Source organism: Symphalangus syndactylus, chromosome 16, assembly GCF_028878055.3.
Source record: "Symphalangus syndactylus isolate Jambi chromosome 16, NHGRI_mSymSyn1-v2.1_pri, whole genome shotgun sequence".
Classification (NCBI taxonomy): domain Eukaryota; kingdom Metazoa; phylum Chordata; class Mammalia; order Primates; family Hylobatidae; genus Symphalangus; species Symphalangus syndactylus.
The window spans coordinates 87,094,970-87,108,392 of record NC_072438.2 but is presented as its reverse complement, the minus strand read 5'-3'; the positions used below and the strand labels follow the sequence as shown (position 1 = coordinate 87,108,392).

Genomic DNA, 13,423 nt, shown 5'->3' with positions numbered 1-13,423 from the left:
ACAAACCAACCAATGCCAAGGATTGCTGGCAACTACAAGAAGTGAGGACAGAGGCATGGATCAGAGTCTCCATGGAGCCCTTGCAGGGAGCATGGCCCTGATGACACCTTGATTTCAGACTTTTAGCTTCCAAAACTGTCAGATAATAAATTTTTATTATTTTCAACCACCCAGTTAGTGGAAACAAATACGGAGTACTTTATAGCATGTCACCATAGGGACTCTGTAGGTAGTGTGGAGGTTCTACACATAGCCATTGTGTAAAAACTCTCTTGTTTCTTGGTGGGTGGTACAGATTTGAATGGTGCTGGTAAGGAGGGGATAGTGCTTATTAGAAAATGTTATGGACCAGGGATATTCCATTAGGAATAAATTTCTAGTTTATTCATGCAGTTACTTCTCTTATTTCAACACATTTAACATACCCTGCACAGTCCTACTTTGGGAGGGGACAAGGCAGACATGGAGCCTACCCTCATGGAGTTGACCATCAAGTGCAGAAGACAGGCTTGATTGTTTCCAATCAACCTAAATATTTTTATTACCAGTGTTTAAAAAAGCAGTCATACTAAACAATAATGAAGTTTTGTGAAGAAAGTAGTATTTGGATGTTGGTCAACCCTTTGACCTTGGACAAGTATCTTCAGATCCCAAGTCCCTTTACCCTCCCCCCAAAAAGTAGAATAAAATACTCTTAAAAAAGAAAATAAAACAGTGTTTGAGAATGTCACTTAAGGATCCCATTTTGAAAGTAATCATACTGGATTTTTAAAAATTTATTTTTATTTTTTAGAGACAGGGTCTCTCTGTCACCTAGGCTGGAGTGCAGTGGCACCATCATGGCTCACTGCAACCTAGAACACTGGGGCTCAGGTGATCCCCTGGCCTCAACCTCCCAACTAGCTAGGACTACAGGTGCACACCATCACAACTGGCTAATTTTTTTAAATTATATTTTTTGTCAAGACATGATCTCGCTATATTGTCTTGAACTCCTGGCCTCAAAAGATCTTCCTGCCTCAGCCTCCCAAAGTGTTGAGATTGCAGGCAGGAGCCACTGCCCACCCTCATACTGCATTTATGTTTCATTCCATTTATTTGTCTGTGCTTTATCTCCCTAGCCTAATATGAATTGTGTCTTTTTTTTTTTTAGTGCTAACCATAATCCTTTGCATACAATAAGTTTAGCATGTATTTGTTGAGTTAAATTGAATTATTAAGAATATTATTAGAGAGGATGATTCATAGCTAATTGATTATTTATTATATGTGTGTACCATTCCAAGCAATTTACTTATTTACTTCATTTTTTTCTCATGATACGTGTCTATCTTGACTATTACCCATTTTACAGATGAAGAAACTGAGGTATGCAAAAAGGAACTTCATCAAGCTCAACCATCCAGTTAGTAAAGCCAGAATTCAGGCCCAAGCCTTACTTCTGGCTCCATGCCCTCCAGTGGGAATTCTCCACTCTGTGTAGGCAATGAGGTCATGGCTTATAGCGATTTTAAAGAATTCATCTATGGACTGCATCCTGGATCACTCTAGTTATAGACATGGGTATTTTGCTCAGTGGCCCTGTGGCCACTTGTTAGATAGTTTGGTGTAAAGAAAGTACCAGTTAGGACATTCAGTGACTTGAAAGGAAGAAAGGAAAACATGACTTTGAGCCTTCTGCTACCTTCTCTGGGTTTAAGAGGACACATGGGGCCAGGTGCGGTGGCTCATGCCAGTAACCCCAGCATTTTGGGAGACTGAGGCAAGTGGGTCACTTGAGGCCAAAAGTTTGAGACCAGTCTGGCCAACATGGCAAAACCCTGTCTCTACTAAAAATTCAAAAGTTAGCTGGGCATAAGGCGCATGCCTGTAATCCCAGCTTCTCAGGAGGATGAGGCACAAGAAGCATTTGAACTCGGAAGGCAGAGGTTGCAGTAAGCTGAGATCCAGAAGGTAGAGGTTGCAGTGAGGCGAGATCGTACCACTGCACTGCATCCTGGGCAACAGAGTAATACTCTATCTCCAAAAAAATAAAAGGGAGAACTGTGTGAAAGTCATGTTCTTTTCCTCTTTTTATTATTAGCTATTACATCCTCTAGGAATAATGCACAATGGATTGATTTTAATTGAGATTTTTGTTTAAGAAAACCCTTCTCCACCAATAAAAAGTTGGTATGTGGAATGATTGCTGATCAACTTAGATAACTTTTATTTTATTTTATTTGAGACAGAGTCCTGCCCTGTTCCTCAGGCAGGAATGCAGTGGCGCGATTTTGGTTCACTGCAACCTCTACCCCCCGGGTTAAAGAGATTCTCATACCACAGCCTCTGGAGTAGCTAAGACTACAGGCGTGTGCCACCACACCTGCCTAATTTTTGTATTTTTAGTACAGACAGGGTTTCGCCATGTTGGCCAGGCTGATCTCGAACTCCTGACCTCAAGCGATCCACCTACCTCGGCCTCCCAAAGTGCTGGGATTACAGGCCTGAGCCACCATGCCCAACAGATGACTTCTTTTTAATTCTTTCTCTGCTTACCTTTTAGCTAAATCGACTTAAATGATTTCTATGCTTCAGTGCCCTGTATGTGTTAAAATAGGAATTTCCATTTCACATTTTCGTTTTGCTTGTGTGGTGTTGAGTGGGACAGTCCTTCTGGCTCTATCCATCTCAGTTGAGGCTGCAGCTCTGGCTTTCCCACAGAGAAAGTAGTGAGTCCCCATTTAGGCAAGAAGGGGAATCCCCTAGGCATCCACTGGCTGTTGAAGAGGGGGGCTTTGCAGCAGGTGTGTGCAGGGATCCTGTGATCTGCATCTGCTCTGTTAGCATTTGTGACATCTGCTGCTTTGCTGTTCTGAATTCACTTTGGCCAGTAGCACTGGCCGTACAGCCCTGCTCAGAGGTAACACTATACTCGGTGGAATCCTTTCCCTAAACCCAAGCTCTCTGCCTATCCTGGGGCTGCAGCAGGGCAGTTGCTGACTCAGCAGTGGGACTGTCTCCTTTCTCTCCTGGAAGACTGCTGTGTGCCTTGTTCTGTGCTCCAGCCACAGAGCTGGATCTGATTTCAGCTGGAAACAACAAGCAGTAGAAGTTCAAAAGTGAAAAACCACAAGCAGTCAAATTCCAGCACTCTGTCATTGCAGCAGCATTCACAGTAGCCAAAAGATGGAAGCACCCCAAGTGTTCATCAGCAGATGAATGAATAAACAAAATATGGTATACACACAGAATGGAATATTATTCAGCCATGAAAAGGAATGAAACATGGATAGATGAAACAATGTGGGTGAACCTTGAAGACATGGTAGGTGGAATAAGCTAGACACAGAAGAAATAATATTGTGTAATTCCACTTGTATCTAGAACAGGCAAATTCATAGAGATCGAAAGCAGATTAGACGTTACTAGGGGCTAGGGGAGGGAGGAATGAGGAGTTATTAATGGTTACAGAGAGCTTCTTTGGGGTGATGAAAACATTTTGGAAATAGTGAAGATGGTTGCATACATTATGAATGTAATTAATGCCATTGAATTATATCCTTACAAAAATTACAACGGCAAATTTTGTGTTATGTACATTTTACCACAATTTAAAAAAATTAAAAATAGCAAGCACCCTGAACCAGATCTTCCTTCTGAATGGTGGCTTCACTTTGTCATTTGGCAATGGAGCAAATGCTAAAATATGTCCTTGGCCTTCTTAGACTGGACATAAACCCAGTAGAATGACAGCATCTTAGGGGAAGAGACCCTATCCGAAGTCAAGTGCTAATGTGAAGTATGTGCTCAATCATTGTAAAATATATGTGTATATCTGATTACCACATAATACACCTTAAATATGTAATTTTTATCTGTCAATTATTTTAACATTACAAAAAGAAGAGGCTAATAAAATTGACTTAGCTGGTCCCATGTGTAACAGGGCATGGTTATTCTTATGAAGATTTTGGTTCATCCTTAGAAATATGCTACCTCACTAGAGGGCTATCTTTTTTTTTTTCTATTTTATAGGTTTTTTTGATCAGTTTTCTTTCTAGAGGTTTCTTTCTAGAGGTTAGCTCTGACCCGTTATCCTAGAAGGCCTTTATCATGTCTTCATGCTGTGACTCTAGCAGAACACACATACACGTGCACACACACACAATGTACATGTATGTGTGTATGATTATGTATATTCTCATGCTTGCATCAGCACAGTGACATAGCAAGACAGTAGCTGTGGTGGGAATTCTCCACTCTGTGTAGGCAATGAGGTCATGGCTTATAGCGATTTTAAAGAATTCATCTGTGGACTGCATCCTGGATCACTCCAGTTATAGACATGGGTATCTTGCTTAGTGGCCCTGATGCCCTTTATTAGATGGTTTGGTATAAAGAAAGTACCAGTTAGGACATTCAGCGTAAAGAAAGTACCAGTTAGGACATTCAGTGGCTTGAAAGGAAGAAAGGAAAACATGACTTAGCAGTTTCCCTCCTGTTTCGTTTCCTTTCCTGCTCTCTTTCCTCAGCCCCTGCTTCTAATCTTTGCCGGGTGGGACAAAGAATACCAGAAGCAAAAACAAAGGACACTGTCTCATGTTTTTTGCTCACAAGAAAATGAAGCAGAGTGCTTAGGATTCTCTGCCTCCTCATCTTGCCCCACTTGAAGGCCTCTACCCCTGGAGAAGTCATCTATTTAATCACTCCTCTTTGGCTTGAAAGAGCTAATACACTTTTACAATATGTATTCAGTTTCTTTCCAAAAACTAATATGCACCTGGGCCAGGAATTAAGCCAGATCATTGTTTGAGATAACCGATGTTATATTATGCTGTAGGGACAGACATTGAATTGTGGATCAAAGAAGATAAATTATTTCAAGATACCAGTCAGGAAAATAACAGTGAATTCAACGCACAAATATGACCCACCGTTCCCTTGATCTGATTCTGAGATCTTGATAAAAATTCCCTTACCTTTGGTATGGACACTTAGTATTAAGTCAGGTTCTCATGATGCACCAGCAGCAGCTTGAAAACAAGACAGCGGAGAGAAGCAGGAAATAAGGGGCTGAGGCCTCCACGTGGGTCCGTGTACTTGTGTGTGGATTTCATGTTAGAAGTCTGCAGCTGTAATCTGTGTGACCAATGCAGTGCGTATGATCTGGAATAGATATCATGAATCAGTTTTGCAAGAGATGTCTTAGAATCTTAAGAGTGTTGGTAAGCATACGACCCCATGGATTTGTTTTCTGTCACACCCTTTATCTTGCTTGTGTCATAATATTAATAAATTAACTGACTTGAGCACTAGAAATGAGAAAAGAGAAGAAACTTAGTTTTGCGTAGTACCTATGGGAATTCTTAAATTAAAAGAAACTTAAAGTCCCTCACTAAAAGGACTCCCCATTAAATGAACATTATCTTCAAACATTAGGAAAACCTGGCACGCTCTAACAGACAGCCCAAAGGAATGCATGACAGGAAGAAAAAACCAGGGCATTCTTCTGCTAACATTGCTGAGTTAATAGTGTGTCCCATTTGACCAAAATTATCGATCCACCGACTGATTTCAGTGGCTCAGAATTGTATGTGTATATATTAGCCTATTACATATAACATTTACCAAACTTAGTGTGTTTATTTTCACTTGCTTTGATGTTTATTTGTATTTGATACCTAATTGTTTGTTCATTTGTCTTCCTTTGGGCCTTTAGCCCACTTGCGAGGAAATTAAAGAAAGCACAAAATTTTACTTTACCAAATCCGACCAGCACAGTTCCAATGTACTAATGGCCCCTAATGGGGGTTTAGCTATTGGTCAAATAACCAAATAAACTTTCATGTATGTAAAGCAGTTAGAGCGGATTTTTTTCTGGATATTTAAATTATGTATAATTTATGTGCTTATATATTTATTTTATCATTTATGTAATAGTAAAATAATTATTTTAAATTTCATTTCTTAGTTTATGATATAAATTGAAATAATGGGTCAATATTAATAACTCACAGGGTGGGTTTTCACAGGCATTGGTCATGGTTTCATGCTTTACCTGCCAGGGTTCATTTTTTTCTTATAGCAGCCTCTCCCAAACCCTGCAGGGTGGGTAATGTCTTCCCCGTTTTTGGTAGAGGTAATGGCTGTCTTTTGTTTGCGTGTGCATATCTTTATTTTATGGTTGAGACAAGAGTGCTTGGAAAGTTTGAGAGATGTTCACCTGGGCATGTTGCTTGGAAGTGGTAGCTATGGAATTTAAATCCATGTGGGATGGTTGCTGTGATGGTTAGTTTTATGTGTCAACTTGGCCAGGCTATAGTACCAAGTATTTAATCAAACACAAATCTAGATATTGCTGTGAAGGTATTTTGTTAGGTGGTGAACATCGACAATCAGTGGACTTTAAGTAAAGGAGATTATCTCTGAAAATAATAATATGGATGGGCCACATCCAATCACTCGAAGACCTTAGAAGCAAATCTGAGGTTTACTGGGAAAAAGAAATTCTGCCACAAACCTGCAGCCTCAACTTCTGCCCGAGTTTCCAGCCTGCTGGTATAACCCACAGGTTCCAAACTTGCCAGCCCCAACTATTGTGTGAACAATTCAAGCTTAAAAAATCATATATATTCACACATGCATACACATACACATATGTAACCTCCATTGGTTCTGTTTCTCTGGAGAACCTTGACTGATACAGACATCAAAGCATGGGCCGTATGATACCCATTTACAGAAGGTGAAAGGTTTTTATCCCAGTGTTACTGGCAACGAAACAAGACTTAGAGTTTGACAGACTTGCACATGAGCATATGTGTGGCGTGGAAATGGTTGAAGTGGGGTTTGAACCCAGCTCTGCCTCCAGAAACAATGCTTTTTAACACTGTAAACCACAGATCCCCCATCACTCCAATTGCACACGAAGCAGGCAGCCTTGATGGGTGATATAACAGTGGCTGATGTTTATTACACACTCCTTAGTATGCTACTCACTGGACTGTGCATTTCACCTGCAGCATCCTGGGTTCTCAGTACAGCTAATGGAGAGGTCCAGCCGCTGCCTGCTTCTCACACTTGATGAATCAGAGCCACCTGACGGGCAGGATGAGGCACAGGTTCAACCCCCAGAGTTTTCTCTGTTTAAGGGGAGGGAAATGAGGCTTCAGCCTTTGAAGTGGGAATGCCAAAGAATTTGTGGACATATTTTAAAACCAGCACAGCTTAGTTATTGCTGGTAGTAGAGTGTCTTTTGCGAGTGAATGTGCTGGTCCTTTATTCTAGTCAAGCATCCTTTCATTCGGTCTATCACTGTGCCAGTGTTTCTTATTGTTTCCTAATGCCAAGGTCTGACTGTGCCTCCCAGTTGGCCCTGACATGGCAATCTGCTCTCTTCCTGTGGCTAATAGAAGCATCTCACTCCACTGTGTTGACTCCCTAAGGCAAGACCCCAACAGACTTTCCTTGACTTGTGGTCATGTCAGTGTCCCCATGAAACCCAGGTGACTCCAGAAGCTGCAGTGAAGACTGCCCTGAGCTAGACTGTGCTACCCGGCAGCTTGATGTAGCCATGGTTCTAGCTGCTGGCTGAGCAGTCTGAGGGCAGGAGCTCTGCGGCATCCCTTAGCATAGGGAGTGAGGTGACAGCAATTTTACAGCCTCTAGAGTTGCTCTCTGTATTAGTCTGTTTTTGCACTGCTGATAAAGACATACCTGAGACTGGGTAATTTACAAAGAAAAAGAGGTTTAATGGACTCACAGTTCCACATGGCTGGGTAGGCCTCACAACATGGTGGAAGGCAAAAGGCACGTCTTACATGGCAGCAGGCAAGAGAGAGAATAAAAGCCAAGTGAAAGGAGAAAACCCCTATAAAACCATCAGATCTTGTGAGACTTATTCACTACCACAAGAACAGTATGGGGGAAACCACCCCCATGATTCGGTTATCTTCCACCAGGGGTCCCTCCCAGAACATGTGGGAATTTTGGGAGCTACAATTCAAGATGAGGTTTGGGTGGGGACCCAGCCAAACCATCTCTCTCTCCCTTATCCAACATACCCTCTTTTTTCTCAGAAGAATCCCAGAGAGGGAAACCAAAGTCCAATCTGGCTGCTCCCCTCCTGTGCCTCTCTTGCCCCTGGTCGTTTCCAGTGTCACCATAGGGTGGCTTCCTGTGCTCTTCACGCCACCTCCCTCTTATCTGGACTTTCCGTATGTACAACTCCAGGGTCTAATCTGACATTCTCACTCTTGATTTTCTAAAGGGGCTGAGAATGTAGGCAGTTCCTTCCTGAGACGATAGCTTGACTTGCAAGAATGTCATCATACTGCAGATTTCTGCTTTTGAATATTAGAAGCTGAATATTCCCCTTGGTTTTTCCCTTTGAATTCCTTCTGTAACATTTCTTCTCTGAGCACCACCCTCCCGCCTCCCTCTCCACCTGAACTCCACAAGGAGATGGTTATTGCTTCCAGAAGCAGGGCAGAAGAGCATATCATGGTATCCAACATAGGAACCTCATTCTACAAAGATTTGTTGGTTATTTCCTAGGTGCTTACAATATCCTAAGTACAGAAACGGAATTATTTTTCTACAAAGGTTTGTTGGGTATTTCTAGGTGCTCACACTACTCTAAGTACTCAAACTGAATTATTTTATTTAATTTTCACAATAACCCTATGAGGCAGGAATTGACCCTCCACCTTGCCCCATTTACAGCTGAAGAAACTGAAGAAACTACAATAGAGAGGGTCTATTAATTTGCCCAAAACTAATAATTGGCCAATCCAGATATAAACCCAGGCCTCTTCGCTCCAGATCCTCCATGCTACCTATCCCCGTCTACATGTAAGCGGGCCGCAAGCTGCAAAATCACATGTAATACAAGATGACACAGTGTCAGTTCTCATTATTTGTGGATTTCGTATTTGAGAATTTGCCTACTTGCTAAAATTTATGTAATCACCAAATTAGTCCTTGAGGCACTTTTAGGGTCACTCACAAATACATGCAGAGTGGTGAAAAATTTGGGTTGTGCAATGCATACTTTCCCAGATAAGGCTGAACAAGGTGACACTTTGCCTTCCTGTTTCAGCTCTCCTACTATGCACAGTGTTCTTTTTGGGGTCCATTTGTTGCCACTTTTTTTTTCTGCTTTTTGTACTTTTTGTTGCTGTTTTCATTAAGATGACCCCCAAGTGTAGTGTTGAAGAGCTGTGTAGTGTTCCTAAGTGCAAGAGGGCTGTGATGTCGCCAATATGTGTCAGATAAGCTTTGCTCAGACATGAATTACAGTTCCATTGGCATTGAGTTCCGTGACAATGCATCAATAATATGTATTAAATAAGATGTCTTTAAATAGAAACACACAAAAACCAAATTGATGTATTGATCAATTGATAAAAATGTGAGCAGAGGCTCTCAGGAACCTAACTCTGTTTCCCTTTGGGGCAATGATTTGCTAATTTAGTGTTTATGGTTACTTTATAGAACCTAAATATCTCAAGTTATGAGAATCAACTGTATTGTCCAGGCATGATGGCTCTTGCCTGTAATGCCAGCACTTTGGGAGGCCAAGGTGGGAGGATTGCTTGAGGCCAGGAATTTGAGACCAGCCTGGGCAACATAATGAGACCTCATCTCTATTAAAAAAAAAAAAAAAAAAAAAAAGCAAAAATGCTGGATGTGGTGGTGTGCCTGTAGTTCCAGCTACTTGGGAAGCTGAGGCAGGAGGATCACTTGAGCCCAGGAGGTTTAGTCTGCAGTGAGCTGTGATGGTGCCACTACACTCCAGCTTGGGCAACAGAGTGAGACACCATTTCAAAAAAATAAATAAAAAAAAAAAACAACAAAATCTTGATTTCCTTAATTACTTAATTAATTAAATTCTCATGCATTTTAAAAAGTTTTACTTATCAAAGGACATAGATTTTCAATGGTGGTGATATTGCTCCTAAGGGGACACAGTCCACCCCACCAAGAAACAATGTATTAAGCAGAATCACATACATAGTACATAAGAGATATACAGTATATCTGTGGTGTTGCGATTTCATTGAGGGTGGGGTAGTTAGGGAAAAAAAAAAGTGTAAACAGTTTCCTTGGAGGGTAAAATAATGAGAAAATGATTGAGAAATACTGTCATCGGGCGTAATGACTATTTAATAAGAGAAAGCATGTAAAGCATTTATTAGAGTGCTCAATGAAACATAGGCACTTAGTGTTAGCTATTATTATAAATAACATTATTATTTGTTTCCTCAACCTTATACTCTTTCTTCATAAACAAGCAATTTTTAAATTGGAGTTTGCAGCCCTTTGAGGGATCAGCACACATGTTCTCACGTGCGTCTGAGAATTTTCTCTGAAATTTGTTGTTTTGTGCTTTCATTTTCATGATAATCTTAAAAATAATGAATAACTGTGTACTGGTTCCCCTTTATAAGAGAGTCCTGCCATGAGTTATATTGTCCAAGTTTCCCCATGTTTAAAGGAAGGCGCTCTACTCCAATGTTTGTAGATGGATAAGCAATAAAAGAGCAGTCTTAAAAATGTGCCTGATACAGTCAGACTCAGTGAAGGCCACATGATGCCATCTCTTTGTAGGAGGGAAGGGTTCCCTGAGTTCTAGTAGAGGAAAGTGATATGCAGGTTGAGTCCTCACGCAGCCTGGAGTGGGCATGTGCATGCCAAAACCAAGAGAACATTGGCTTTAGCAGCGAGTACTGTATTTAAATTTTGAAAGACAGTTTAATCTCAGCAAAATAACATCATCAATCATGTTAAACTAATGCTGTTAATTTGAGTGTTACGGATTTTATTGTTTTTGCATTTAATTTGTTATTTTGTTTTAGTTTTATTGTTGAATCAGAGCTAGAGCATATGGAGTTTATTTCTAGTTTTCCATTTGCACATCACTAAGCAACAATATAATAAAAATAATTTAAGTCTACATATTGGTGTTGCACAATAATGTTATTTGCCTTATTAAATGGAGTGGTTTGGATTACAGAGATTTGAGGAGTAAAGTAATGGACTCAAAGAATTATAGACTGAGCTGCTAGGAATCATTTTTCCAGCAATTTCCCCTACCAGATACGGACACTAGGCCTGCAGAGTGAGAAGTGAATGTCAAAGGGCAGAAAGCAAGGGAGTGGTAGACTGGGGTCAGAGGCCAGGTGGACATACTTCTAACCAGGTGCCCAGTCTGCCATGTCAACCCACTTCCGAAGATGAACCATGGCAGATAAATGGCCACAGCTGCCAGGCCACAAATGCTGGTTAGGCAAAAACAAATGGAGAATTGCTCCATTGTTTTGGTTAACTCTGAGGGTAGAGGTTGTGGAAGGGGTGGTGACAAAGGGATTAACAGATTTGTTCAGAGCCTAAGTCCCAATGAGCAATGGGCGATAGTGAGAGGAAATGATGGCCATTTTTCTGAGTTCCTTGATATTCCCATGGGTAATACCACCTGAGCCATTCCCTTCTCGAGTAATATTAACAGTCAGCCTGGATTGTTCGGTGACTTTCATCATAAGCAAACAAAACTCCAAAGTCTAAGGAGTTCTACTCTGTATGAATTTAGACTGTAAGTTTATGCCACCTAACTAGAGTTCTGTACTGTCTTAGTCCATTCGGGCTGTTATAACCAAATACCATAGACCGGGGAGGGGGAGCTTATAAACAACAGAAATGTATTTCTCACAGTTCTGGAGACCGACAAGTCAAAGATTAAGGTGCTGGCAGATTTAGTGTCTGGTGAGGATGCACTTCCTGCTTTATAAACAGTCTTCTGCTGTGTCCTCAGGTGGCAGAAGGGGGCAAGGAAGCTCTGTGGGATGTCTCATAAGGGCACTAAGCAGAGTCCTCATGACCTAACCACCTCCCAAAGGCCCCACCTCCTTATACCATCACCTTGGGGGTTAGGATTTCAACATGTGAGTTCTGGAAGGACAAACATTCAGTTCATTGCATTTACCACTGGGAAGAAAAGACTGTTGGAAAATGATGTTTCTCAGCTGCACGTCAGAGTTTTGATCATCACTTGTGGAGCAAAAAGAATTCATCTGTGCTATAACTAGTTGGTCATTAGCAATAGCTTGCTTTCTTTTCTTTTATTTTCTTTTTTTTTTTGAGATGGGCTCTCACTCTGTTGCCAAGGCTGGAGTGCAATGGCCCAATCTTGGCTCACTGCAACCTCCGCCTTCTGGGTTCAAGTGATTCTCCTGCCGCAGACTCCCGAGTAGCTAGGATTACAGGCATGTGCCACCACGCCTGGCTAATTTTTCTATTTTTAGTAGAGATGGGGTTTCATGATGTTGGCCAGGCTGGTTTTGAACTTTTGACCTCAAGTGATCTATGTGCCTCGGCCTCCCAAAGTGCTGGGATTACAGGCGCAAGCCACTGCGCCCGTCCAGCAGTAGCTTTCTATTGCTGAATAAAAACATTACCACAAACTTAGCAGCTTAATATAGGAGCATTTATTATTCCACAGTTTCCTGGAATCAGAATTCTGAACTGCCTTAGCTGGACCTTTTGTTCGGGTCTCACAGTGCTGCAGTGAAGGAATTGGCCAGGGCTGGGCTGTCCTCTGATGCTCAGGGTCCTCTTCAGCGCTCACTTGGTTGTTGGCAGAACTTATTTCCTTGTAGCTGTAGAACTGACGGGGGCTTGCTGCTTCAAAGACAGCAGGAAGGGTCTCTCTCTTCCAGGCCCTCTTTTAAGGTACTCACCTAATTAGGTCAGGCCCACCCAGAATAATCTCCCTTGTCATTAATTCAGTTAACTTCTTAGGGACTTTACAACTGCAGAATGCCTCACCTTCACCATAGCCTGTTGGTTAGAGGCCAGTCACAGGTTCAGTCCACTCTCAAGGGGGAGGAGATGATGCGGACGTGGATACCATGAGGGGTGTCTTAGGAATCTGCCCACCACAGTCAGTAGGTTTCTCCATCACTGGGCAGTAGAGTGTGGTTTATATTTACAGACTTTCATGTGACATTTGAAGAATGTTTAGTAATATTAATGTATATGATTATATTAAAGGTTAGAAGAGTAGAAACTCAGCCTTGAGCCAAGATTATTTAGACCAGGGCTTCTCACCCTTGGTACTATTGACATTTGGGCTGGATAATTCTTTCTTGTCGGGGCCGCCCTGTTAATTCTAAGATGTTTAGCAACATGCCTGTCCTCCACCCACTAGATGCCAGTTGCACCTCCTGGCTTACTTGTGACAACCAAAAATGATACCAGATATTGCTAAATGTCCCCTTGAACAGAAAAATCATGTCCAGTTGAGAACCGCTGCGTTAGAAAAATGAAATGTTTTTTGTTGTGTTTTGTTTTTGAAGGAGGACCTATTAAAGCAGGGAATTCATTTTTTGATGTGATGCAGCTATTTGGAGTTAGCAGGCTCTTGCTCCTCTGATTATGCCTT

At 41.5% G+C, this 13,423-nt stretch overlaps 1 protein-coding gene and 1 long non-coding RNA gene across 4 annotated transcripts in view; one reads left to right on the top strand and one right to left on the bottom strand.

The window, feature by feature from the left end:
• The window catches only part of FBXL7 (F-box and leucine rich repeat protein 7), a 440,078-nt gene that overhangs the window by 103,195 nt on the left and 323,460 nt on the right, over positions 1-13,423 (top strand). The window lies entirely within an intron of this gene.
• Positions 137-12,834, bottom strand: LOC129464496 (uncharacterized). The gene is made up of 3 exons (XR_008651613.1): positions 12,808-12,834; positions 4,962-5,148; positions 137-307 (listed from the first exon to the last, which is right to left on the bottom strand). It is a non-coding gene; the product is annotated as an uncharacterized lncRNA (long non-coding RNA).